This window comes from Hemitrygon akajei, chromosome 3 (genome assembly GCF_048418815.1).
Source record: "Hemitrygon akajei chromosome 3, sHemAka1.3, whole genome shotgun sequence".
In the NCBI taxonomy this organism is placed as follows: domain Eukaryota; kingdom Metazoa; phylum Chordata; class Chondrichthyes; order Myliobatiformes; family Dasyatidae; genus Hemitrygon; species Hemitrygon akajei.
In genome coordinates this window covers 122,037,846-122,065,791 of record NC_133126.1, presented here as the reverse complement: position 1 = coordinate 122,065,791, position 27,946 = coordinate 122,037,846, and the positions used below count along the sequence as shown (strand labels likewise).

Genomic DNA, 27,946 nt, shown 5'->3' with positions numbered 1-27,946 from the left:
GGGAAGGTGTGTCTGACACAGGGGGTACAGCTCCATACAGAATGCTGACCGGAGAGGGGAGGGGAGGGGAAGGTGTGTCTGACACAGGGGGTACAGCTCCATTCAGAACGCTGACCGGAGAGGGGAGGGGAGGGGAGGGGAAGGTGTCTCTGACACAGGGGGTACAGCTCCATTCAAAACGCTGACCGGAGAGGGGAGGGGAGGGGAAGGTGTGTCTGACACAGGGGGTACAGCTCCATTCAGAACGCTGACCGGAGAGGGGAGGGGAGGGGATGGTGTGCCTGTCACAGGGGGTACAGATCCATTCAGAACGCTGACCGGAGAGGGGAGGGGAGGGGATGGTGTGTCTGACACAGGGGCACTGCTCCATTCAGAATGCTGACAGGAGAAGGGAGGGGAGGGGAGGGGAAGGTGTGTCTGACACAGGGGGTACAGCTCCATTCAGAACGCTGACCGGAGAGGGGTGGGGAGGGGAGGGGAAGGTGTGTCTGACACAGGGGGTACAGATCCATTCAGAACGCTGACCGGAGAGGGGAGGGGAGGGGATGGTGTGCCTGACACAGGGGGTACAGATCCATTCAGAACGCTGACCGGAGAGGGGAGGGGAGGGGAAGGTGTGTCTGACACAGGGGGTACAGCTCCATTCAGAACGCTGACCGGAGAGGGGAGGGGAGGGGATGGTGTGCCTGACACAGGCGGTACAGCTCCATTCAGAACGCTGACCGGAGAGGGGAGGGGAGGGGAACGTGTGTCTGACACAGGGGGTACAGCTCCATTCAGAACGCTGACCGGAGAGGGGAGGGGAGGGGAGAGGAAGGTCTGTCTGACACAGGGGCAATGCTCCATTCAGAATGCTGACAGGAGAGGGGAGGGGAGGGGATGGTGTGTCTGACACAGGGGGTACAGCTCCATTCAGAACGCTGACCGGAGAGGGGAGGGGAGGGGAACGTGTGTCTGACACAGGGGGGTACAGCTCCATTCAGAACGCTGACCGGAGAGGGGAGGGGAGGGGAGAGGAAGGTCTGTCTGACACAGGGGCAATGCTCCATTCAGAATGCTGACAGGAGAGGGGAGGGGAGGGGATGGTGTGTCTGACACAGGGGGTACAGCTCCATACAGAACGCAGACCAGAGAGGGAGGGGAGGGGAGGAGAAGGTGTATCTGACACAGGGGTACAGCTCCATTCACAACGCTGACTGGAGAGGGGACGGAGGGGAAGGTGTGTCTGACACAGGGGCAATGCTCCATTCAGAACGCTGACCGGAGAGGGGAGGGGAGGGGAAGGTGTGTCTGACACAGGGGGTACAGCTCCATTCAGAATGCTGACCGGAGAGGGGAGGGGAGGGGAAGGTGTTTCTGACACAGGAGGTACAGCTCCGTTCAGAACACTTACCGGAGAGGGGAGGGGACGGGAAGGTGTGTCTGACACAGGGGGTACAGCTTCATTCAGAACACTGAACGGAGAGGGGAGGGGAGGGGAGGGGAAGGTGTGTCTGACACAGGGGGTACAGCTTCATTCAGAACACTGACCGGAGAGGGGAGGGGAGGGGAGGGGAAGGTGTGTCTGACACAGGGGGTACTGCTCCATTCAGAACGCAGACCGGAGAGGGGAGGGGAGGGGTGGGGAAGGTCTGTCTGACACAGGGGGTACTGCTCCATTCAAAACGCTGACCGGAGAGGGGAGTGTAGGGGAGAGGAGGGGAAGGTGTCTGACACAGGGGCAATGCTCCATTCAGAACGCTGACAAGAGAGGGGAGGGGACGGGAAGGTGTGTCTGACACAGGGGGTACAGCTCCATTCAGAATGCTGACCGGAGAGGGGAGCGGAGGGGAAGGTGTGTCTGACACAGGGGGTACAGCTCCATTCAGACCGCTGACCGGAGAGGGGAGGGGAGGGGTGGGGAAGGTGTGTCTGACACAGGGGGTACAGCTCCATTCAGAGCGCTGACCGGAGAGGGGAGGGGAGGGGATGGTGTGTCTGACACAGGGGGTACAGCTCCATTCAGAGCGCTGACCGGAGAGGGGAGGGGAGGGGATGGTGTGTCTGACACAGGGGGTACAGCTCCATTCAGAACGCTGACCGGAGAGGGGAGGGGAGTGGAAGGTGTGTCTGACACAGGGGGTACAGCTCCATTCAGAATGCTGACCGGAGAGAAGAGGGGAGGGGAGGGGAAGGTGTGTCTGACACAGGGGGTACAGCTCCATTCAGAATGCTGACCGGAGAGGGGAGGGGAGGGGTGGGGAAGGTGTGTCTGACACAGGTGGTACAGCTCCATTCAGAACGCTGACCGGAGAAGGGAGGGGAGGGGAAGGTGTGTCTGACACAGGGGGTACAGCTCCATTCAGAAAGCTGACCGGAGAGGGGAGGGGAGTGGAAGGTGTGTCTGACACAGGGGGTACAGCTCCATTCAGAATGCTGACCGGAGAGAAGAGGGGAGGGGAGGGGAAGGTGTGTCTGACACAGGGGGTACAGCTCCATTCAGAATGCTGACCGGAGAGGGGAGGGGAGGGGAGGGGAAGGTGTGTCTGACACAGGGGGTACAGCTCCATTCAGAAAGCTGACCGGAGAGGGGAGGGGAGTGGAAGGTGTGTCTGACACAGGGGGTACAGCTCCATTCAGAATGCTGACCGGAGAGGGGAGGGGAGGGGAGGGGAAGGTGTGTCTGACACAGGGGGTACAGCTCCATACAGAACGCTGACCGGAGAGGGGAGGGGAGGGGAGGGGAAGGTGTGTCTGACACAGGGGGTACAGCTCCATACAGAACGCTGACCGGAGAGGGGAGGGGAGGGGAAGGTGAGTCTGACACAGGGGGTACAGCTCCATTCAGAATGCTGACCGGAGAGGGGAGGGGAGGGGAAGGTGTGTCTGACACAGGGGGTACAGCTCCATTCAGAACGCTGACCAGAGAGGGGAGGGGAGGGGAAGGTGTGTCTGACACAGGGGGTACAGCTCCATACAGAACGCTGACCGGAGAGGGGAGGGGAGGGGAGGGGAAGGTGAGTCTGACACAGGGGGTACAGCTCCATACAGAACGCTGACCGGAGAGGGGAGGGGAGGGGAGGGGAAGGTGAGTCTGACACAGGGGGTACAGCTCCATTCAGAACGCTGACCAGAGAGGGGAGGGGAGGGGAAGGTGTGTCTGACACAGGGGGTACAGCTCCATTCAGAATGCTGACCGGAGAGGGAGGGGAGGGGAGGGGAAGGTGTGTCTGACACAGGGGGTACAGCTCCATTCAGAATGCTGACCGGAGAGGGGAGGGGAGGGGATGGTGTGTCTGACACAGGGGGTACAGATCCATTCAGAACGCTGACCAGAGAGGGAGGGGAGGGGAAGGGAAGGTGTGTCTGACACAGGGGGTACAGCTCCATTCAGAAAGCTGACCGGAGAGGGGAGGGGAGGGGAAGGTGTGTCTGACACAGGGGGTACAGCTCCATTCAGAACGCTGACCGGAGAGGGGAGGGGAGGGGAAGGTGTGTCTGACACAGGGGGTACAGCTCCATTCAGAACGCTGACCGGAGAGGGGAGGGGAGGGGAAGGTGTGTCTGACACAGGGGGTACAGCTCCATTCAGAATGCTGACCGGAGAGGGGAGGGGAGGGGAAGGTGTGTCTGACACAGGGGGTACAGCTCCATTCAGAACGCTGACCGGAGAGGGGAGGGAAGGGGAAGGTGTGTCTGACACAGGGGGTACAGCTCCATTCAGAACGCTGACCGGAGAGGGGAGGGGAGGGGAGGGGAAGGTGTGTCTGACACAGGGGGTACAGCTCCATTCAGAACGCTGACCGGAGAGGGGAGGGGAGGGGAAGGTGTGTCAGACACAGGGGGTACAGCTCCATTCAGAATGCTGACCGGAGAGGGGAGGGGAGGGGAAGGTGTGTCTGACACAGGGGGTACAGCTCCATTCAGAACGCTGACCGGAGAGGGGAGGGGAGGGGAAGGTGTGTCTGACACAGGGGGTACAGCTCCATTCAGAATGCTGACCGGAGAGGGGAGGGGAGGGGAAGGTGTGTCTGACACAGGGGGTACAGCTCCATTCAGAACGCTGACCGGAGAGGGGAGGGGAGGGGAAGGTGAGTCTGACACAGTGGGTACAGCTCCATTCAGAACGCTGACCGGAGAGGAGAGGGGAGGGGAAGGGAAGGTGTGTCTGACACAGGGGGTACAGCTCCATTCAGAACGCTGACCGGAGAGGGGAGGGGAGGGGAAGGTGTGTCTGACACAGGGGGTACAGCTCCATTCAGAACGCTGACCGGAGAGGGGAGGGGAGGGGAAGGGAAGGTGTGTCTGACACAGGGGGTACAGCTCCATTCAGAACGCTGACCGGAGAGGGGAGGGGAGGGGAAGGTGTGTCTGACACAGGGGGTACAGCTCCATTCAGAACGCTGACCGGAGAGGGGAGGGGAGGGGAAGGGAAGGTGTGTCTGACACAGGGGGTACAGCTCCATTCAGAACGCTGACCGGAGAGGGGAGGGGAGGGGAAGGTGTGTCTGACACAGGGGGTACAGCTCCATTCAGAACGCTGACCGGAGAGGGGAGGGGAGGGGAAGGGAAGGTGTGTCTGACACAGGGGGTACAGCTCCATTCAGAACGCTGACCAGAGAGGGGAGGGGAGGGGAGGGTAAGGTGTGTCTGACACAGGGGGTACAGCTCCATTCAGAACGCTGACCGGAGAGGGGAGGGGAGGGGAGGGGAAGGTGAGTCTGACACAGGGGGTACAGCTCCATTCAGAATGCTGACCGGAGAGGGGAGGGGAGGGGAGGGGAAGGTGAGTCTGACACAGGGGGTACAGCTCCATTCAGAACGCTGACCGGAGAGGGGAGGGGAGGGGAAGGTGTCTCTGACACAGGGGGTACAGCTCCATTCAAAACGCTGACCGGAGAGGGGAGGGGAGGGGAAGGTGTGTCTGACACAGGGGGTACAGCTCCATTCAGAACGCTGACCGGAGAGGGGAGGGGAGGGGAGGGGAAGGTGTCTCTGACACAGGGGGTACAGTTCCATTCAAAACGCTGACCGGAGAGGGGAGGGGAGGGGAAGGTGTGTATGACACAGGGGGTACTGCTCCATTCAGAACGCAGACCGGAGAGGGGAGGGGAGGGGTGGGGAAGGTCTGTCTGACACAGGGGGTACTGCTCCATTCAAAACGCTGACCGGAGAGGGGAGTGTAGGGGAGAGGAGGGGAAGGTGTCTGACACAGGGGGTACAGCTCCATTCAGACCGCTGACCGGAGAGGGGAGGGGAGGGGAAGGTGTGTCTGACACAGGGGGTACAGCTCCATTCAGAATGCTGACCGGAGAGGGGAGGGGAGGGGAAGGTGTGTCTGACACAGGGGGTACAGCTCCATTCAGAACGCTGACCAGAGAGGGGAGGGGAGGGGAGGGGAAGGTGTGTCTGACACAGGGGGTACAGCTCCATACAGAACGCTGACCGGAGAGGGGAGGGGAGGGGAGGGGAAGGTGAGTCTGACACAGGGGGTACAGCTCCATTCAGAACGCTGACCAGAGAGGGGAGGGGAGGGGAAGGTGTGTCTGACACAGGGGGTACAGCTCCAATCAGAAAGCTGACCGGAGAGGGGAGGGGAGGGGATGGTGTGTCTGACACAGGGGGTACAGATCCATTCAGAATGCTGACCAGAGAGGGAGGGGAGGGGAGGGGAAGGTGTGTCTGACACAGGGGGTACAGCTCCATTCAGAACGCTGACCGGAGAGGGGAGGGGAGGGGAAGGTGTGTCTGACACAGGGGGTACAGCTCCATTCAGAAAGCTGACCGGAGAGGGGAGGGGAGGGGAAGGTGTACTGACACAGGGGGTACAGCTCCATTCAGAACGCTGACCGGAGAGGGGAGGGGAGGGGAAGGTGTGTCTGACACAGGGGGTACAGCTCCATTCAGAACGCTGACCGGAGAGGGGAGGGGAGGGGAGGGGAAGGTGAGTCTGACACAGGGAGTACAGCTCCATTCAGAATGCTGACAGGAGAGAGGAGGGGAGGGGAAGGTGTGTCTGACACAGGGGGTACAGCTCCATTCAGAACGCTGACCGGAGAGGGGAGGGGAGGGGAGGGGAAGGTGTGTCTGACACAGGGGGTACAGCTCCATTCAGAACGCTGACCAGAAAGGGAGGGGAGGGGAGGGGAAGGTGTGTCTGACACAGGGGGTACAGCTCCATTCAGAAAGCTGACCGGAGAGGGGAGGGGAGGGGAAGGTGTGTCTGACACAGGGGGTACAGCTCCATTCAGAACGCTGATCGGAGAGGGGAGGGGAGGGGAGGGGAAGGTGTGTCTGACACAGGGGGTACAGCTCCATTCAGAACGCTGACCGGAGAGGGGAGGGGAGGGGAGGGGAAGGTGTGTCTGACACAGGGGGTACAGCTCCATTCAGAACGCTGACCGGAGAGGGGAGGGGAGGGGAGGGGAAGGAGTGTCTGACACAGGGGGTACAGCTCCATTCAGAACGCTGACCGGAGAGGGGAGGGGAGGGGAGGGGAAGGAGTGTCTGACACAGGGGGTACAGCTCCATTCAGAATGCTGACCGGAGAGGGGAGGGGATGGGAAGGTGTGTCTGACACAGGGGATACAGCTCCATTCAGAATGCTGACCGGAGAGGGGAGGGAAGGGGAGGGGAAGGTGTGTCTGACACAGGGGGTACAGCTCCATTCAGAATGCTGACCGGAGAGGGGAGGGGAGGGGAAGGTGTGTCTGACACAGGGGGTACAGCTCCATTCAGAATGCTGACCGGAGAGGGGAGGGGAGGGGAAGGTGTGTCTGACACAGGGGGTACAGCTCCATTCAGAACGCTGACCGGAGAGGGGAGGGGAGGGGAGGGGAAGGTGTGTCTGACACAGGGGGTACAGCTCCATTCAGAATGCTGACCGGAGAGGGGAGGGGAGGGGAGGGGAAGGTGTGTCTGACACAGGGGGTACAGCTCCATTCAGAATGCTGACCGGAGAGGGGAGGGGAGGGGAGGGGAAGGTGTGTCTGACACAGGGGGTACAGCTCCATTCAGAACGCTGACCGGAGAGGGGAGGGGATGGGAAGGTGTGTCTGACACAGGGGGTACAGCTCCATTCAGAACGCTGACCGGAGAGGGGAGGGGAGGGGAGGGGAAGGTGAGTCTGACACAGGGGGTACAGCTCCATTCAGAACGCTGACCAGAGAGGGGAGGGGAGGGGAGGGGAAGGTGAGTCTGACACAGGGGGTACAGCTCCATTCAGAACGCTGACCGGAGAGGGGAGGGGACGGGATGGGAAGGTGTGTCTGACACAGGGGGTACAGCTCCATTCAGAACGCTGACCGGAGAGGGGAGGGGAGGGGAGGGGAAGGTGAGTCTGACACAGGGGGTACAGCTCCATTCAGAGCGCTGACCGGAGAGGGGAGGGGAGGGGAAGGTGTGTCTGACACAGGGGGCAATGCTCCATTCAGAACGCTGACCGGAGAGGGGAGGGGAGGGGAAGGTGTGTCTGACACAGGGGGCAATGCTCCATTCAGAACGCTGACCGGAGAGGGGAGGGGAGGGGATGGTGTGTCTGACACAGGGGGTACAGCTCCATTCAGAACGCTGACCGGAGAGGGGACGGAGGGGAAGGAGTGTCTGACACAGGGGGTACAGCTCCATTCAGAACGCTGACAGGAGAAGGGAGGGGAGGGGAAGGTGTGTCTGACACAGGGGGTACAGATCCATTCAGAAAGCTGACCGGAGAGGGGAGGGGAGGGGAGGGGAAGGTGTGTCTGACACAGGGGTTACAGATCCATTCAGAAAGCTGACCGGAGAGGGGAGGGGAGGGGAAGGTGTGTCTGACACAGGGGGTACAGATCCATTCAGAACGCTGACCAGAGAGGGAGGGGAGGGGAGGGGAAGGTGTGTCTGACACAGGGGGTACAGCTCCATTCAGAACGCTGACCGGAGAGGGGAGGGGAGGGGAAGGTGTGTCTGACACAGGGGGCAATGCTCCATTCAGAACGCTGACCGGAGAGGGGAGGGGAGGGGATGGTGTGTCTGACACAGGGGCAATGCTCCATTCAGAACGCTGACCGGAGAGGGGACGGAGGGGAAGGAGTGTCTGACACAGGGGGTACAGCTCCATTCAGAACGCTGACAGGAGAAGGGAGGGGAGGGGAAGGTGTGTCTGACACAGGGGGCAATGCTCCATTCAGAAAGCTGACCGGAGAGGGGAGGGGACGGGAAGGTGTGTCTGACACAGGGGGTACAGCTCCATTCAGAACGCTGACCGGAGAGGGGACGGAGGGGAAGGAGTGTCTGACACAGGGGGTACAGCTCCATTCAGAACGCTGACCGGAGAGGGGACGGAGGGGAAGGAGTGTCTGACACAGGGGGTACAGCTCCATTCAGAACGCTGACAGGAGAAGGGAGGGGAGGGGAAGGTGTGTCTGACACAGGGGGTACAGATCCATTCAGAAAGCTGACCGGAGAGGGGAGGGGACGGGAAGGTGTGTCTGACACAGGGGGTACAGCTCCATTCAGAACGCTGACCGGAGAGGGGAGGGGAGAGGAGGGGAAGGTGTGTCTGACACAGGGGGTACAGCTCCATTCAGAACGCTGACCGGAGAGGGGAGGGGATGGGAAGGTGTGTCTGACACAGGGGGTACAGCTCCATTCAGAACGCTGACCGGAGAGGGGAGGGGAGGGGAGGGGAAGGTGAGTCTGACACAGGGGGTACAGCTCCATTCAGAACGCTGACCAGAGAGGGGAGGGGAGGGGAGGGGAAGGTGAGTCTGACACAGGGGGTACAGCTCCATTCAGAACGCTGACCGGAGAGGGGAGGGGACGGGATGGGAAGGTGTGTCTGACACAGGGGGTACAGCTCCATTCAGAACGCTGACCGGAGAGGGGAGGGGAGGGGAGGGGAAGGTGAGTCTGACACAGGGGGTACAGCTCCATTCAGAGCGCTGACCGGAGAGGGGAGGGGAGGGGAAGGTGTGTCTGACACAGGGGGCAATGCTCCATTCAGAACGCTGACCGGAGAGGGGAGGGGAGGGGAAGGTGTGTCTGACACAGGGGGCAATGCTCCATTCAGAACGCTGACCGGAGAGGGGAGGGGAGGGGATGGTGTGTCTGACACAGGGGCAATGCTCCATTCAGAACGCTGACCGGAGAGGGGACGGAGGGGAAGGAGTGTCTGACACAGGGGGTACAGCTCCATTCAGAACGCTGACAGGAGAAGGGAGGGGAGGGGAAGGTGTGTCTGACACAGGGGGTACAGATCCATTCAGAAAGCTGACCGGAGAGGGGAGGGGAGGGGAGGGGAAGGTGTGTCTGACACAGGGGTTACAGATCCATTCAGAAAGCTGACCGGAGAGGGGAGGGGAGGGGAAGGTGTGTCTGACACAGGGGGTACAGATCCATTCAGAACGCTGACCAGAGAGGGAGGGGAGGGGAGGGGAAGGTGTGTCTGACACAGGGGGTACAGCTCCATTCAGAACGCTGACCGGAGAGGGGAGGGGAGGGGAAGGTGTGTCTGACACAGGGGGCAATGCTCCATTCAGAACGCTGACCGGAGAGGGGAGGGGAGGGGATGGTGTGTCTGACACAGGGGCAATGCTCCATTCAGAACGCTGACCGGAGAGGGGACGGAGGGGAAGGAGTGTCTGACACAGGGGGTACAGCTCCATTCAGAACGCTGACAGGAGAAGGGAGGGGAGGGGAAGGTGTGTCTGACACAGGGGGCAATGCTCCATTCAGAAAGCTGACCGGAGAGGGGAGGGGACGGGAAGGTGTGTCTGACACAGGGGGTACAGCTCCATTCAGAACGCTGACCGGAGAGGGGACGGAGGGGAAGGAGTGTCTGACACAGGGGGTACAGCTCCATTCAGAACGCTGACCGGAGAGGGGACGGAGGGGAAGGAGTGTCTGACACAGGGGGTACAGCTCCATTCAGAACGCTGACAGGAGAAGGGAGGGGAGGGGAAGGTGTGTCTGACACAGGGGGTACAGATCCATTCAGAAAGCTGACCGGAGAGGGGAGGGGACGGGAAGGTGTGTCTGACACAGGGGGTACAGCTCCATTCAGAACGCTGACCGGAGAGGGGAGGGGAGAGGAGGGGAAGGTGTGTCTGACACAGGGGGTACAGCTCCATACAGAACGCTGACCGGAGAGGGGAGGGGAGGGGAGGGGAAGGTGTCTCTGACACAGGGGGTACAGCTCCATTCAAAACGCTGACCGGAGAGGGGAGGGGAGGGGAAGGTGTGTCTGACACAGGGGGTACAGCTCCATTCAGAACGCTGACCGGAGAGGGGAGGGGAGGGGATGGTGTGCCTGACACAGGGGGTACAGATCCATTCAGAACGCTGACCGGAGAGGGGAGGGGAGGGGATGGTGTGTCTGACACAGGGGCACTGCTCCATTCAGAATGCTGACAGGAGAAGGGAGGGGAGGGGAGGGGAAGGTGTGTCTGACACAGGGGGTACAGCTCCATTCAGAACGCTGACCGGAGAGGGGAGGGGAGGGGAGGGGAAGGTGTGTCTGACACAGGGGGTACAGATCCATTCAGAACGCTGACCGGAGAGGGGAGGGGAGGGGATGGTGTGCCTGACACAGGCGGTACAGCTCCATTCAGAACGCCGACCGGAGAGGGGAGTGGAGGGGAGAGGAAGGTCTGTCTGACACAGGGGCAATGCTCCATTCAGAACGCTGACCGGAGAGGGGAGTGGAGGGGATAGTGTATCTGACACAGGGGGTACAGCTCCAATCAGAATGCTGACCGGAGAGGCAAGGGGAGGGGAATGTGTGTCTGACACAGGGGGTACAGCTCCATTCAGAATGCTGACAGGAGAGGGGAGTGGAGGGGATAGTGTATCTGACACAGGGGGTACAGCTCCAATCAGAATGCTGACCGGAGAGGCAAGGGGAGGGGAATGTGTGTCTGACACAGGGGGTACAGCTCCATTCAGAATGCTGACCGGACAGGGGAGGGGAGGGGAATGTGTGTCTGACACAGGGGGTACAGCTCCATTCAGAATGCTGACCGGACAGGGGAGGGGAAGGGGATGGTGTGTCTGACACAGGGGGTACAGCTCCATTCAGAACGCTGACCAGAGAGGGGAGGGGAGGGGAAGGTGTGTCTGACACAGGGGCAATGATCCATACAGAACGCAGACCAGAGAGGGAGGGGAGGGGAGGAGAAGGTGTATCTGACACAGGGGTACAGCTCCATTCACAACGCTGACTGGAGAGGGGACGGAGGGGAAGGTGTGTCTGACACAGGGGCAATGCTCCATTCAGAACGCTGACCGGAGAGGGGAGGGGAGGGGAAGGTGTGTCTGACACAGGGGGTACAGCTCCATTCAGAATGCTGACCGGAGAGGGGAGGGGAGGGGAAGGTGTTTCTGACACAGGAGGTACAGCTCCGTTCAGAACACTTACCGGAGAGGGGAGGGGACGGGAAGGTGTGTCTGACACAGGGGGTACAGCTCCATTCAGAACGCTGACCGGAGAGGGGAGGGGTGGGGAAGGTCTGTCTGACACAGGGGGTACTGCTCCATTCAAAACGCTGACCGGAGAGGGGAGTGTAGGGGAGAGGAGGGGAAGGTGTCTGACACAGGGGCAATGCTCCATTCAGAACGCTGACAAGAGAGGGGAGGGGACGGGAAGGTGTGTCTGACACAGGGGGTACAGCTCCATTCAGAATGCTGACCGGAGAGGGGAGGGGAGTGGAAGGTGTGTCTGACACAGGGGGTACAGCTCCATTCAGACCGCTGACCGGAGAGGGGAGGGGAGGGGTGGGGAAGGTGTGTCTGACACAGGTGGTACAGCTCCATTCAGAACGCTGACCGGAGAGGGGAGGGGAGGGGAGGGGAAGGTGTGTCTGACACAGGGGGTACAGCTCCATTCAGAAAGCTGACCGGAGAGGGGAGGGGAGTGGAAGGTGTGTCTGACACAGGGGGTACAGCTCCATTCAGAATGCTGACCGGAGAGAAGAGGGGAGGGGAGGGGAAGGTGTGTCTGACACAGGGGGTACAGCTCCATTCAGAATGCTGACCGGAGAGGGGAGGGGAGGGGAGGGGAAGGTGTGTCTGACACAGGGGGTACAGCTCCATTCAGAATGCTGACCGGAGAGGGGAGGGGAGGGGTGGGGAAGGTGTGTCTGACACAGGTGGTACAGCTCCATTCAGAACGCTGACCGGAGAAGGGAGGGGAGGGGAAGGTGTGTCTGACACAGGGGGTACAGCTCCATTCAGAAAGCTGACCGGAGAGGGGAGGGGAGGGGAGGGGAAGGTGTGTCTGACACAGGGGGTACAGCTCCATTCAGAATGCTGACCGGAGAGAAGAGGGGAGGGGAGGGGAAGGTGTGTCTGACACAGGGGGTACAGCTCCATTCAGAATGCTGACCGGAGAGAAGAGGGGAGGGGAGGGGAAGGTGTGTCTGACACAGGGGGTACAGCTCCATTCAGAATGCTGACCGGAGAGGGGAGGGGAGGGGAGGGGAAGGTGTGTCTGACACAGGGGGTACAGCTCCATTCAGAATGCTGACCGGAGAGGGGAGGGGAGGGGAGGGGAAGGTGTGTCTGACACAGGGGGTACAGCTCCATACAGAACGCTGACCGGAGAGGGGAGGGGAGGGGAGGGGAAGGTGTGTCTGACACAGGGGGTACAGCTCCATACAGAACGCTGACCGGAGAGGGGAGGGGAGGGGAAGGTGAGTCTGACACAGGGGGTACAGCTCCATTCAGAATGCTGACCGGAGAGGGGAGGGGAGGGGAAGGTGTGTCTGACACAGGGGGTACAGCTCCATTCAGAACGCTGACCAGAGAGGGGAGGGGAGGGGAAGGTGTGTCTGACACAGGGGGTACAGCTCCATTCAGAACGCTGACCAGAGAGGGGAGGGGAGGGGAAGGTGTGTCTGACACAGGGGGTACAGCTCCATACAGAACGCTGACCGGAGAGGGGAGGGGAGGGGAGGGGAAGGTGAGTCTGACACAGGGGGTACAGCTCCATTCAGAATGCTGACCGGAGAGGGGAGGGGAGGGGAGGGGAAGGTGTGTCTGACTCAGGGGGTACAGCTCCATACAGAACGCTGACCGGAGAGGGGAGGGGAGGGGAGGGGAAGGTGAGTCTGACACAGGGGGTACAGCTCCATTCAGAACGCTGACCAGAGAGGGGAGGGGAGGGGAAGGTGTGTCTGACACAGGGGGTACAGCTCCAATCAGAAAGCTGACCGGAGAGGGGAGGGGAGGGGATGGTGTGTCTGACACAGGGGGTACAGATCCATTCAGAACGCTGACCGGAGAGGGGAGGGGAGGGGAGGGGAAGGTGTGTCTGACACAGGGGGTACAGCTCCAATCAGAAAGCTGACCGGAGAGGGGAGGGGAGGGGATGGTGTGTCTGACACAGGGGGTACAGATCCATTCAGAACGCTGACCAGAGAGGGAGGGGAGGGGAGGGGAAGGTGTGTCTGACACAGGGGGTACAGCTCCATTCAGAAAGCTGACCGGAGAGGGGAGGGGAGGGGAAGGTGTGTCTGACACAGGGGGTACAGCTCCATTCAGAACGCTGACCGGAGAGGGGAGGGGAGGGGAAGGTGTGTCTGACACAGGGGGTACAGCTCCATTCAGAAAGCTGACCGGAGAGGGGAGGGGAGGGGAAGGTGTGTCTGACACAGGGGGTACAGCTCCATTCAGAACGCTGACCGGAGAGGGGAGGGGAGGGGAAGGTGTGTCTGACACAGGGGGTACAGCTCCATTCAGAAAGCTGACCGGAGAGGGGAGGGGAGGGGAAGGTGTGTCTGACACAGGGGGTACAGCTCCATTCAGAACGCTGACCGGAGAGGGGAGGGGAGGGGAAGGGAAGGTGTGTCTGACACAGGGGGTACAGCTCCATTCAGAATGCTGACCGGAGAGGGGAGGGGAGGGGAAGGTGTGTCTGACACAGGGGGTACAGCTCCATTCAGAATGCTGACCGGAGAGGGGAGGGGAGGGGAAGGTGTGTCTGACACAGGGGGTACAGCTCCATTCAGAACGCTGACCGGAGAGGGGAGGGGAGGGGAGGGGAAGGTGTGTCTGACACAGGGGGTACAGCTCCATTCAGAATGCTGACAGGAGAGAGGAGGGGAGGGGAAGGTGTGTCTGACACAGGGGGTACAGCTCCATTCAGAACGCTGACCGGAGAGGGGAGGGGAGGGGAAGGTGTGTCTGACACAGGGGGTACAGCTCCATTCAGAAAGCTGACCGGAGAGGGGAGGGGAGGGGAAGGTGTGTCTGACACAGGGGGTACAGCTCCATTCAGAACGCTGACCGGAGAGGGGAGGGGAGGGGAAGGTGTCTCTGACACAGGGGGTACAGTTCCATTCAAAACGCTGACCGGAGAGGGGAGGGGAGGGGAAGGTGTGTCTGACACAGGGGGTACAGCTCCATTCAGAACGCTGACCGGAGAGGGGAGGGGAGGGGAGGGGAAGGTGTGTCTGACACAGGGGGTACAGCTCCATTCAGAACGCTGACCGGAGAGGGGAGGGGAGGGGAGGGGAAGGTGAGTCTGACACAGGGGGTACAGCTCCATACAGAACGCTGACCGGAGAGGGGAGGGGAGGGGAGGGGAAGGTGAGTCTGACACAGGGGGTACAGCTCCATTCAGAACGCTGACCAGAGAGGGGAGGGGAGGGGAAGGTGTGTCTGACACAGGGGGTACAGCTCCAATCAGAAAGCTGACCGGAGAGGGGAGGGGAGGGGACGGTGTGTCTGACACAGGGGGTACAGCTCCATTCAGAACGCTGACCGGAGAGGGGAGGGGAGGGGAGGGGAAGGTGTGTCTGACACAGGGGGTACAGCTCCAATCAGAAAGCTGACCGGAGAGGGGAGGGGACGGGAAGGTGTGTCTGACACAGGGGGTACAGCTCCATACAGAACGCTGACCGGAGAGGGGAGGGGAGGGGAAGGTCTGTCTGACACAGGGGGTACAGCTCCATTCAGAAAGCTGACCGGAGAGGGGAGGGGAGGGGAAGGTGTGTCTGACACAGGGGGTACAGCTCCATTCAGAACGCTGACCGGAGAGGGGAGGGGAGGGGAAGGGAAGGTGTGTCTGACACAGGGGGTACAGCTCCATTCAGAACGCTGACCGGAGAGGGGAGGGGAGGGGAGGGGAAGGTGTGTCTGACACAGGGGGTACAGCTCCATTCAGAATGCTGACAGGAGAGAGGAGGGGAGGGGAAGGTGTGTCTGACACAGGGGGTACAGCTCCATTCAGAAAGCTGACCGGAGAGGGGAGGGGAGGGGAAGGTGTGTCTGACACAGGGGGTACAGCTCCATTCAGAACGCTGACCGGAGAGGGGAGGGGAGGGGAAGGTGTCTCTGACACAGGGGGTACAGCTCCATTCAAAACGCTGACCGGAGAGGGGAGGGGAGGGGAAGGTGTGTCTGACACAGGGGGTACAGCTTCATTCAGAACGCTGACCGGAGAGGGGAGGGGAGGGGAGGGGAAGGTGTCTCTGACACAGGGGGTACAGTTCCATTCAAAACGCTGACCGGAGAGGGGAGGGGAGGGGAAGGTGTGTCTGACACAGGGGGTACAGCTCCATTCAGAACGCTGACCGGAGAGGGGAGGGGAGGGGAGGGGAAGGTGTGTCTGACACAGGGGGTACAGCTCCATTCAGAACGCTGACCGGAGAGGGGAGGGGAGGGGAGGGGAAGGTGTGTCTGACACAGGGGGTACAGCTCCATTCAGAACGCTGACCGGAGAGGGGAGGGGAGGGGAGGGGAAGGTGTGTCTGACACAGGGGGTACAGCTCCATACAGAACGCTGACCGGAGAGGGGAGGGGAGGGGAGGGGAAGGTGTGTCTGAAACAGGGGGTACAGCTCCATTCAGAACGCTGACCGGAGAGGGGAGGGGAGGGGAGGGGAAGGTGTGTCTGACACAGGGGGTACAGCTCCATTCAGAACGCTGACCGGACAGGGGAGGGGAGGGGAACGTGTGTCTGACACAGGGGGTACAGCTCCATTCAGAACGCTGACCGGAGAGGGGAGGGGATGGGAAGGTGTGTCTGACACAGGGGATACAGCTCCATTCAGAACGCTGACCGGAGAGGGGAGGGGAGGGGAGGGGAAGGTGTGTCTGACACAGGGGGTACAGCTCCATTCAGAATGCTGACCGGAGAGGGGAGGGGAGGGGAAGGTGTGTCTGACACAGGGGGTACAGCTCCATACAGAACGCTGACCGGAGAGGGGAGGGGAGGGGAAGGTGTGTCTGACACAGGGGGTACTGCTCCATACAGAACGCTGACCGGAGAGGGGAGGGGAGGGGAGGGGAAGGTGTGTCTGAAACAGGGGGTACAGCTCCATTCAGAACGCTGACCGGAGAGGGGAGGGGAGGGGAAGGTGTGTCTGACACAGTGGGTACAGCTCCATTCAGAACGCTGACCGGAGAGGGGAGGGGAGGGGAAGGTGTGTCTGACACAGGGGGTACAGCTCCATTCAGAACGCTGACCGGAGAGGGGAGGGGAGGGGAAGGTGTGTCTGACACAGGGGGTACAGATCCATTCAGAACGCTGACCGGAGAGGGGAGGGGAGGGGAAGGTGTGTCTGACACAGGGGGTACAGCTCCATTCAGAACGCTGACCGGAGAGGGGAGGGGAGGGGAAGGTGTGTCTGACACAGGGGGTACAGCTCCATTCAGAACGCTGACCGGAGAGGGGAGGGGAGGGGAAGGTGTGTCTGACACAGGGGGTACAGCTCCATTCAGAACGCTGACCGGAGAGGGGAGGGGAGGGGAAGGTGTGTCTGACACAGGGGGTACAGATCCATTCAGAACGCTGACCGGAGAGGGGAGGGGAGGGGAAGGTGTGTCTGACACAGGGGGTACAGCTCCATTCAGAACGCTGACCGGAGAGGGGAGGGGAGGGGAGGGGAAGGTGTGTCTGACACAGGGGGTACAGCTCCATACAGAACGCTGACCGGAGAGGGGAGGGGAGGGGAGGGGAAGGTGTGTCTGACACAGGGGGTACAGCTCCATTCAGAACGCTGACCGGGGAGGGGAGGGGAGGGGATGTGTGTCTGACACAGGGGGTACAGATCCATTCAGAACGCTGACCGGAGAGGGGAGGGAAGGGGAAGGTGTGTCTGACACAGGGGGTACAGCTCCATTCAGAACGCTGACCGGAGAGGGGAGGGGACGGGAAGGTGTGTCTGACACAGGGGGTACAGCTCCATACAGAACGATGACCGGAGAGGGGAGGGGAGGGGAAGGTGTGTCTGACACAGGGGCAATGCTCCATTCAGAACGTTGACTGGAGAGGGGAGGGGAGGGGAAGGAGTGTCTGACACAGGGGCAATGCTCCATTCAGAACGCTGACCGGAGAGGGGAGGGGAGGGGAAGGTGTGTCTGACACAGGGGGCACAGCTCCATTCAGAACGCTGACCGGAGAGGGGAGGGGAGGGGAAGGGAAGGTGTGTCTGACACAGGGGGTACAGCTCCATTCAGAACGCTGACCGGAGAGGGGAGGGGAGGGGAGGGGAAGGTGTGTCTGACACAGGGGGTACAGCTCCATTCAGAATGCTGACAGGAGAGAGGAGGGGAGGGGAAGGTGTGTCTGACACAGGGGGCACAGCTCCATTCAGAACGCTGACCGGAGAGGGGAGGGGAGGGGAAGGGAAGGTGTGTCTGACACAGGGGGTACAGCTCCATTCAGAACGCTGACCGGAGAGGGGAGGGGAGGGGAGGGGAAGGTGTGTCTGACACAGGGGGTACAGCTCCATTCAGAATGCTGACAGGAGAGAGGAGGGGAGGGGAAGGTGTGTCAGACACAGGGGGTACAGCTCCATTCAGAACGCTGACCGGAGAGGGGAGGGGAGGGGAAGGTGTGTCTGACACAGGGGGTACAGCTCCATTCAGAAAGCTGACCGGAGAGGGGAGGGGAGGGGAAGGTGTGTCTGACACAGGGGGTACAGCTCCATTCAGAACGCTGACCGGAGAGGGGAGGGGAGGGGAAGGTGTCTCTGACACAGGGGGTACAGCTCCATTCAAAACGCTGACCGGAGAGGGGAGGGGAGGGGAAGGTGTGTCTGACACAGGGGGTACAGCTTCATTCAGAACGCTGACCGGAGAGGGGAGGGGAGGGGAGGGGAAGGTGTCTCTGACACAGGGGGTACAGTTCCATTCAAAACGCTGACCGGAGAGGGGAGGGGAGGGGAAGGTGTGTCTGACACAGGGGGTACAGCTCCATTCAGAATGCTGACCGGAGAGGGGAGGGCAGGGGAGGGGAAGGTGTGTCTGACACAGGGGGTACAGCTCCATTCAGAATGCTGACCGGAGAGGGGAGGGCAGGGGAGGGGAAGGTGTGTCTGACACAGGGGGTACAGCTCCATTCAGAACGCTGACCGGAGAGGGGAGGGGAGGGGATGGGAAGGTGTGTCTGACACAGGGGATACAGCTCCATTCAGAACGCTGACCGGAGAGGGGAGGGGAGGGGATGGGAAGGTGTGTCTGACACAGGGGATACAGCTCCATTCAGAACGCTGACCGGAGAGGGGAGGGGAGGGGAGGGGAAGGTGTGTCTGACACAGGGGGTACAGCTCCATTCAGAATGCTGACCGGAGAGGGGAGGGGAGGGGAAGGTGTGTCTGACACAGGGGGTACAGCTCCATTCAGAAAGCTGACCGGAGAGGGGAGGGGAGCGGAAGGTGTGTCTGACACAGGGGGTACAGCTCCATACAGAACGCTGACCGGAGAGGGGAGGGGAGGGGAAGGTGTGTCTGACACAGGGGGTACTGCTCCATACAGAACGCTGACCGGAGAGGGGAGGGGAGGGGAGGGGAAGGTGTGTCTGAAACAGGGGGTACAGCTCCATTCAGAACGCTGACCGGAGAGGGGAGGGGAGGGGAAGGTGTGTCTGACACAGTGGGTACAGCTCCATTCAGAACGCTGACCGGAGAGGGGAGGGGAGGGGAAGGTGTGTCTGACACAGGGGGTACAGCTCCATTCAGAACGCTGACCGGAGAGGGGAGGGGAGGGGAAGGTGTGTCTGACACAGGGGGTACAGATCCATTCAGAACGCTGACCGGAGAGGGGAGGGGAGGGGAAGGTGTGTCTGACACAGGGGGTACAGCTCCATTCAGAATGCTGACCGGAGAGGGGAGGGGAGGGGAGGGGAAGGTGTTTCTGACACAGGGGGCACAGCTCCATACAGAACGCTGACCGGAGAGGGGAGAGGAGGGGAGGGGAAGGTGTGTCTGACACAGGGGGTACAGCTCCATACAGAACGCTGACCGGAGAGGGGAGGGGAGGGGAGGGGAAGGTGTGTCTGACACAGGGGGTACAGCTCCATTCAGAACGCTGACCGGGGAGGGGAGGGGAGGGGATGTGTGTCTGACACAGGGGGTACAGATCCATTCAGAACGCTGACCGGAGAGGGGAGGGAAGGGGAAGGTGTGTCTGACACAGGGGGTACAGCTCCATTCAGAACGCTGACCGGAGAGGGGAGGGGACGGGAAGGTGTGTCTGACACAGGGGGTACAGCTCCATACAGAACGATGACCGGAGAGGGGAGGGGAGGGGAAGGTGTGTCTGACACAGGGGCAATGCTCCATTCAGAACGTTGACTGGAGAGGGGAGGGGAGGGGAAGGAGTGTCTGACACAGGGGCAATGCTCCATTCAGAACGCTGACCGGAGAGGGGAGGGGAGGGGAAGGTGTGTCTGACACAGGGGGCACAGCTCCATTCAGAACGCTGACCGGAGAGGGGAGGGGAGGGGAAGGTGTGTCTGACACAGGGGGTACAGCTCCATTCAGAACGCTGAACGGAGAGGGGAGGGGACGGGATGGGAAGGTGTGTCTGACACAGGGGGTACAGCTCCATTCAGAACGCTGACCGGAGAGGGGAGGGGAGGGGAGGGGAAGGTGAGTCTGACACAGGGGGTACAGCTCCATTCAGAACGCTGACCGGAGAGGGGAGGGGACGGGATGGGAAGGTGTGTCTGACACAGGGGGTACAGCTCCATTCAGAACGCTGACCGGAGAGGGGAGGGGAGGGGAGGGGAGGGGAAGGTGTGTCTGACACAGGGGGTACAGCTCCATTCAGAATGCTGACCGGAGAGGGGAGGGGAGGGGAAGGTGTGTCTGACACAGGGGGTACAGCTCCATTCAGAAAGCTGACCGGAGAGGGGAGGGGAGGGGAAGGTGTGTCTGACACAGGGGGTACAGCTCCATACAGAACGCTGACCGGAGAGGGGAGGGGAGGGGAAGGTGTGTCTGACACAGGGGGTACTGCTCCATACAGAACGCTGACCGGAGAGGGGAGGGGAGGGGAGGGGAAGGTGTGTCTGAAACAGGGGGTACAGCTCCATTCAGAACGCTGACCGGAGAGGGGAGGGGAGGGGAAGGTGTGTCTGACACAGTGGGTACAGCTCCATTCAGAACGCTGACCGGAGAGGGGAGGGGAGGGGAAGGTGTGTCTGACACAGGGGGTACAGCTCCATTCAGAACGCTGACCGGAGAGGGGAGGGGAGGGGAAGGTGTGTCTGACACAGGGGGTACAGATCCATTCAGAACGCTGACCGGAGAGGGGAGGGGAGGGGAAGGTGTGTCTGACACAGGGGGTACAGCTCCATTCAGAATGCTGACCGGAGAGGGGAGGGGAGGGGAGGGGAAGGTGTTTCTGACACAGGGGGCACAGCTCCATACAGAACGCTGACCGGAGAGGGGAGAGGAGGGGAGGGGAAGGTGTGTCTGACACAGGGGGTACAGCTCCATACAGAACGCTGACCGGAGAGGGGAGGGGAGGGGAGGGGAAGGTGTGTCTGACACAGGGGGTACAGCTCCATTCAGAACGCTGACCGGGGAGGGGAGGGGAGGGGATGTGTGTCTGACACAGGGGGTACAGATCCATTCAGAACGCTGACCGGAGAGGGGAGGGAAGGGGAAGGTGTGTCTGACACAGGGGGTACAGCTCCATTCAGAACGCTGACCGGAGAGGGGAGGGGACGGGAAGGTGTGTCTGACACAGGGGGTACAGCTCCATACAGAACGATGACCGGAGAGGGGAGGGGAGGGGAAGGTGTGTCTGACACAGGGGCAATGCTCCATTCAGAACGTTGACTGGAGAGGGGAGGGGAGGGGAAGGAGTGTCTGACACAGGGGCAATGCTCCATTCAGAACGCTGACCGGAGAGGGGAGGGGAGGGGAAGGTGTGTCTGACACAGGGGGCACAGCTCCATTCAGAACGCTGACCGGAGAGGGGAGGGGAGGGGAAGGTGTGTCTGACACAGGGGGTACAGCTCCATTCAGAACGCTGAACGGAGAGGGGAGGGGACGGGATGGGAAGGTGTGTCTGACACAGGGGGTACAGCTCCATTCAGAACGCTGACCGGAGAGGGGAGGGGAGGGGAGGGGAAGGTGAGTCTGACACAGGGGGTACAGCTCCATTCAGAACGCTGACCGGAGAGGGGAGGGGACGGGATGGGAAGGTGTGTCTGACACAGGGGGTACAGCTCCATTCAGAACGCTGACCGGAGAGGGGAGGGGAGGGGAGGGGAAGGTGAGTCTGACACAGGGGGTACAGCTCCATTCAGAATGCTGACCGGAGAGGGGAGGGGAGGGGAAGGTGTGTCTGACACAGGGGGTACAGCTCCATTCAGAACGCTGACCGGAGAGGGGAGGGGACGGGATGGGAAGGTGTGTCTGACACAGGGGGTACAGCTCCATTCAGAACGCTGACCGGAGAGGGGAGGGGACGGGATGGGAAGGTGTGTCTGACACAGGGGGTACAGCTCCATTCAGAACGCTGACCGGAGAGGGGAGGGGAGAGGAAGGTGTGTCTGACACAGGTGGTACAGCTCCATTCAGAACGCTGACCGGAGAGGGGAGGGGAGGGGAGGGGAAGGTGTGTCTGACACAGGGGGTACAGCTCCAATCAGAACGCTGACCAGAGAGGGGAGGGGAAGGGGATGGTGTGTCTGACACAGGGGGTACAGCTCCATTCAGAACGCTGACCGGAGAGGGGAGGGGAGGGGATGGTGTGTCTGACACAGGGGTTACAGATCCATTCAGAAAGCTGACCGGAGAGGGGAGGGGAGGGGATGGTGTGTCTGACACAGGGGGTACAGATCCATTCAGAATGCTGACCAGAGAGGGAGGGGAGGGCAGGGGAAGGTGTGTCTGACACAGGGGGTACAGCTCCATTCAGAAAGCTGACCGGAGAGGGGAGGGGAGGGGAAGGTGTGTCTGACACAGGGGGCAATGCTCCATTCAGAACGCTGACCGGAGAGGGGACGGAGGGGAAGGAGTGTCTGACACAGGGGGTACAGCTCCATTCAGAACGCTGACCGGAGAGGGGAGGGGAGGGGAAGGAGTGTCTGACACAGGGGGTACAGCTCCATTCAGAACGCTGACCGGAGAGGGGAGGGGAGGGGAAGGTGTGTCTGACACAGGGGGCAATGCTCCATTCAGAACGCTGACCGGAGAGGGGACGGAGGGGAAGGAGTGTCTGACACAGGGGCACTGCTCCATTCAGAATGCTGACAGGAGAAGGGAGGGGAGGGGAAGGTGTGTCTGACACAGGGGGTACAGATCCATTCAGAACGCTGACCGGAGAGGGGAGGGGAGGGGAAGGTGTGTCTGACACAGGGGGTACAGCTCCATTCAGAATGCTGACCGGAGAGGGGAGGGGAGGGGAGGGGAAGGTGTTTCTGACACAGGGGGCACAGCTCCATACAGAACGCTGACCGGAGAGGGGAGAGGAGGGGAGGGGAAGGTGTGTCTGACACAGGGGGTACAGCTCCATACAGAACGCTGACCGGAGAGGGGAGGGGAGGGGAGGGGAAGGTGTGTCTGACACAGGGGGTACAGCTCCATTCAGAACGCTGACCGGGGAGGGGAGGGGAGGGGATGTGTGTCTGACACAGGGGGTACAGATCCATTCAGAACGCTGACCGGAGAGGGGAGGGAAGGGGAAGGTGTGTCTGACACAGGGGGTACAGCTCCATTCAGAACGCTGACCGGAGAGGGGAGGGGACGGGAAGGTGTGTCTGACACAGGGGGTACAGCTCCATACAGAACGATGACCGGAGAGGGGAGGGGAGGGGAAGGTGTGTCTGACACAGGGGCAATGCTCCATTCAGAACGTTGACTGGAGAGGGGAGGGGAGGGGAAGGAGTGTCTGACACAGGGGCAATGCTCCATTCAGAACGCTGACCGGAGAGGGGAGGGGAGGGGAAGGTGTGTCTGACACAGGGGGCACAGCTCCATTCAGAACGCTGACCGGAGAGGGGAGGGGAGGGGAAGGTGTGTCTGACACAGGGGGTACAGCTCCATTCAGAACGCTGAACGGAGAGGGGAGGGGACGGGATGGGAAGGTGTGTCTGACACAGGGGGTACAGCTCCATTCAGAACGCTGACCGGAGAGGGGAGGGGAGGGGAGGGGAAGGTGAGTCTGACACAGGGGGTACAGCTCCATTCAGAACGCTGACCGGAGAGGGGAGGGGACGGGATGGGAAGGTGTGTCTGACACAGGGGGTACAGCTCCATTCAGAACGCTGACCGGAGAGGGGAGGGGAGGGGAGGGGAGGGGAAGGTGTGTCTGACACAGGGGGTACAGCTCCATTCAGAATGCTGACCGGAGAGGGGGAGGGGAGGGGAAGGTGTGTCTGACACAGGGGGTACAGCTCCATTCAGAAAGCTGACCGGAGAGGGGAGGGGAGGGGAAGGTGTGTCTGACACAGGGGGTACAGCTCCATACAGAACGCTGACCGGAGAGGGGAGGGGAGGGGAAGGTGTGTCTGACACAGGGGGTACTGCTCCATACAGAACGCTGACCGGAGAGGGGAGGGGAGGGGAGGGGAAGGTGTGTCTGAAACAGGGGGTACAGCTCCATTCAGAACGCTGACCGGAGAGGGGAGGGGAGGGGAAGGTGTGTCTGACACAGTGGGTACAGCTCCATTCAGAACGCTGACCGGAGAGGGGAGGGGAGGGGAAGGTGTGTCTGACACAGGGGGTACAGCTCCATTCAGAACGCTGACCGGAGAGGGGAGGGGAGGGGAAGGTGTGTCTGACACAGGGGGTACAGATCCATTCAGAACGCTGACCGGAGAGGGGAGGGGAGGGGAAGGTGTGTCTGACACAGGGGGTACAGCTCCATTCAGAATGCTGACCGGAGAGGGGAGGGGAGGGGAGGGGAAGGTGTTTCTGACACAGGGGGCACAGCTCCATACAGAACGCTGACCGGAGAGGGGAGAGGAGGGGAGGGGAAGGTGTGTCTGACACAGGGGGTACAGCTCCATACAGAACGCTGACCGGAGAGGGGAGGGGAGGGGAGGGGAAGGTGTGTCTGACACAGGGGGTACAGCTCCATTCAGAACGCTGACCGGGGAGGGGAGGGGAGGGGGATGTGTGTCTGACACAGGGGGTACAGATCCATTCAGAACGCTGACCGGAGAGGGGAGGGAAGGGGAAGGTGTGTCTGACACAGGGGGTACAGCTCCATTCAGAACGCTGACCGGAGAGGGGAGGGGACGGGAAGGTGTGTCTGACACAGGGGGTACAGCTCCATACAGAACGATGACCGGAGAGGGGAGGGGAGGGGAAGGTGTGTCTGACACAGGGGCAATGCTCCATTCAGAACGTTGACTGGAGAGGGGAGGGGAGGGGAAGGAGTGTCTGACACAGGGGCAATGCTCCATTCAGAACGCTGACCGGAGAGGGGAGGGGAGGGGAAGGTGTGTCTGACACAGGGGGCACAGCTCCATTCAGAACGCTGACCGGAGAGGGGAGGGGAGGGGAAGGTGTGTCTGACACAGGGGGTACAGCTCCATTCAGAACGCTGAACGGAGAGGGGAGGGGACGGGATGGGAAGGTGTGTCTGACACAGGGGGTACAGCTCCATTCAGAACGCTGACCGGAGAGGGGAGGGGAGGGGAGGGGAAGGTGAGTCTGACACAGGGGGTACAGCTCCATTCAGAACGCTGACCGGAGAGGGGAGGGGACGGGATGGGAAGGTGTGTCTGACACAGGGGGTACAGCTCCATTCAGAACGCTGACCGGAGAGGGGAGGGGAGGGGAGGGGAAGGTGAGTCTGACACAGGGGGTACAGCTCCATTCAGAATGCTGACCGGAGAGGGGAGGGGAGGGGAAGGTGTGTCTGACACAGGGGGTACAGCTCCATTCAGAACGCTGACCGGAGAGGGGAGGGGACGGGATGGGAAGGTGTGTCTGACACAGGGGGTACAGCTCCATTCAGAACGCTGACCGGAGAGGGGAGGGGACGGGATGGGAAGGTGTGTCTGACACAGGGGGTACAGCTCCATTCAGAACGCTGACCGGAGAGGGGAGGGGAGAGGAAGGTGTGTCTGACACAGGTGGTACAGCTCCATTCAGAACGCTGACCGGAGAGGGGAGGGGAGGGGAGGGGAAGGTGTGTCTGACACAGGGGGTACAGCTCCAATCAGAACGCTGACCAGAGAGGGGAGGGGAAGGGGATGGTGTGTCTGACACAGGGGGTACAGCTCCATTCAGAACGCTGACCGGAGAGGGGAGGGGAGGGGATGGTGTGTCTGACACAGGGGTTACAGATCCATTCAGAAAGCTGACCGGAGAGGGGAGGGGAGGGGATGGTGTGTCTGACACAGGGGGTACAGATCCATTCAGAATGCTGACCAGAGAGGGAGGGGAGGGCAGGGGAAGGTGTGTCTGACACAGGGGGTACAGCTCCATTCAGAAAGCTGACCGGAGAGGGGAGGGGAGGGGAAGGTGTGTCTGACACAGGGGGCAATGCTCCATTCAGAACGCTGACCGGAGAGGGGACGGAGGGGAAGGAGTGTCTGACACAGGGGGTACAGCTCCATTCAGAACGCTGACCGGAGAGGGGAGGGGAGGGGAAGGAGTGTCTGACACAGGGGGTACAGCTCCATTCAGAACGCTGACCGGAGAGGGGAGGGGAGGGGAAGGTGTGTCTGACACAGGGGGCAATGCTCCATTCAGAACGCTGACCGGAGAGGGGACGGAGGGGAAGGAGTGTCTGACACAGGGGCACTGCTCCATTCAGAATGCTGACAGGAGAAGGGAGGGGAGGGGAAGGTGTGTCTGACACAGGGGGTACAGCTCCATTCAGAACGCTGACCGGAGAGGGGAGGTGAGGGGAGGGGAAGGTGTCTCTGACACAGGGGGTACAGCTCCATTCAAAACGCTGACCGGAGAGGGGAGGGGAGGGGAAGGTGTGTCTGACACAGGGGGTACAGCTCCATTCAGAACGCTGACAGGAGAGGGGAGGGGAGGGGATGGTGTGCCTGACACAGGGGGTACAGATCCATTCAGAACGCTGACCGGAGAGGGGAGGGGAGGGGAAGGTGTGCCTGACACAGGCGGTACAGCTCCATTCAGAACGCTGACCGGACAGGGGAGGGGAGGGGAACGTGTGTCTGACACAGGGGGTACAGCTCCATTCAGAACGCTGACCGGAGAGGGGAGGGGAGAGGAAGGTCTGTCTGACACAGGGGCAATGCTCCATTCAGAATGCTGACAGGAGAGGGGAGTGGAGGGGATAGTGTATCTGACACAGGGGGTACAGCTCCAATCAGAATGCTGACCGGAGAGGCAAGGGGAGGGGAATGTGTGTCTGACACAGGGGGTACAGCTCCATTCAGAATGCTGACCGGACAGGGGAGGGGAGGGGAATGTGTGTCTGACACAGGGGGTACAGCTCCATTCAGAATGCTGACCGGACAGGGGAGGGGAAGGGGATGGTGTGTCTGACACAGGGGGTACAGCTCCATTCAGAACGCTGACCAGAGACGGGAGGGGAGGGGAAGGTGTGTCTGACACAGGGGCAATGCTCCATACAGAACGCAGACCAGAGAGGGAGGGGAGGGGAGGAGAAGGTGTATCTGACACAGGGGTACAGCTCCATTCACAACGCTGACTGGAGAGGGGACGGAGGGGAAGGTGTGTCTGATACAGGGGCAATGCTCCATTCAGAACGCTGACCGGAGAGGGGACGGGAGGGGAGGGGAAGGTCTGTCTGACACAGGGGGTACTGCTCCATTCAAAACGCTGACCGGAGAGGGGAGTGTAGGGGAGAGGAGAGGAAGGTGTCTGACACAGGGGCAATGCTCCATTCAGAACGCTGACAAGAGAGGGGAGGGGACGGGAAGGTGTGTCTGACACAGGGGGTACAGCTCCATTCAGAACTCTGACCGGTGAGGGGAGGGGAGGGGTGGGGAAGGTGTGTCTGACACAGGTGGTACAGCTCCATTCAGAACGCTGACCGGAGAGGGGAGGGGAGGGGAGGGGAAGGTGTGTCTGACACAGGGGGTACAGCTCCATTCAGAACGCTGACCAGAGAGGGGAGGGGAGGGGAGGGGAAGGTGAGTCTGACACAGGGGGTACAGCTCCATTCAGAACGCTGACCGGAGAGGGGAGGGGACGGGATGGGAAGGTGTGTCTGACACAGGGGGTACAGCTCCATTCAGAATGCTGACCGGAGAGGGGAGGGGAGGGGATGGGAAGGTGTGTCTGACACAGGGGGTACAGCTCCATTCAGAATGCTGACCGGAGAGGGGAGGGGAGGGGAGGGGAAGGTGTGTCTGACACAGGGGGTACAGCTCCATTCAGAAAGCTGACCGGAGAGGGGAGGGGAGTGGAAGGTGTGTCTGACACAGGGGGTACAGCTCCATTCAGAACGCTGACCGGAGAGGGGAGGGGAGGGAAGGGGAAGGTGTGTCTGACACAGGGGGTACAGCTCCATTCAGAATGCTGACCGGAGAGAAGAGGGGAGGGGAGGGGAAGGTGTGTCTGACACAGGGGGGTACAGCTCCATTCAGAATGCTGACCGGAGAGGGGAGGGGAGGGGAGGGGAAGGTGTGTCTGACACAGTGGGTACAGCTCCATTCAGAACGCTGACCGGAGAGGGGAGGGGAGGGGAAGGTGTGTCTGACACAGTGGGTACAGCTCCATTCAGAATGCTGACCGGAGAGGGGAGGGGAGGGGAAGGTGTGTCTGACACAGGGGGTACAGCTCCATTCAGAACGC

General features: G+C 61.2%; 1 protein-coding gene across 27 annotated transcripts in view; it reads right to left on the bottom strand.

Moving 5' to 3' along the window:
* The window catches only part of kif1aa (kinesin family member 1Aa), a 399,876-nt gene that overhangs the window by 308,489 nt on the left and 63,441 nt on the right, over positions 1 to 27,946 (bottom strand). The gene's annotated exons all lie outside the window — the stretch shown is intronic.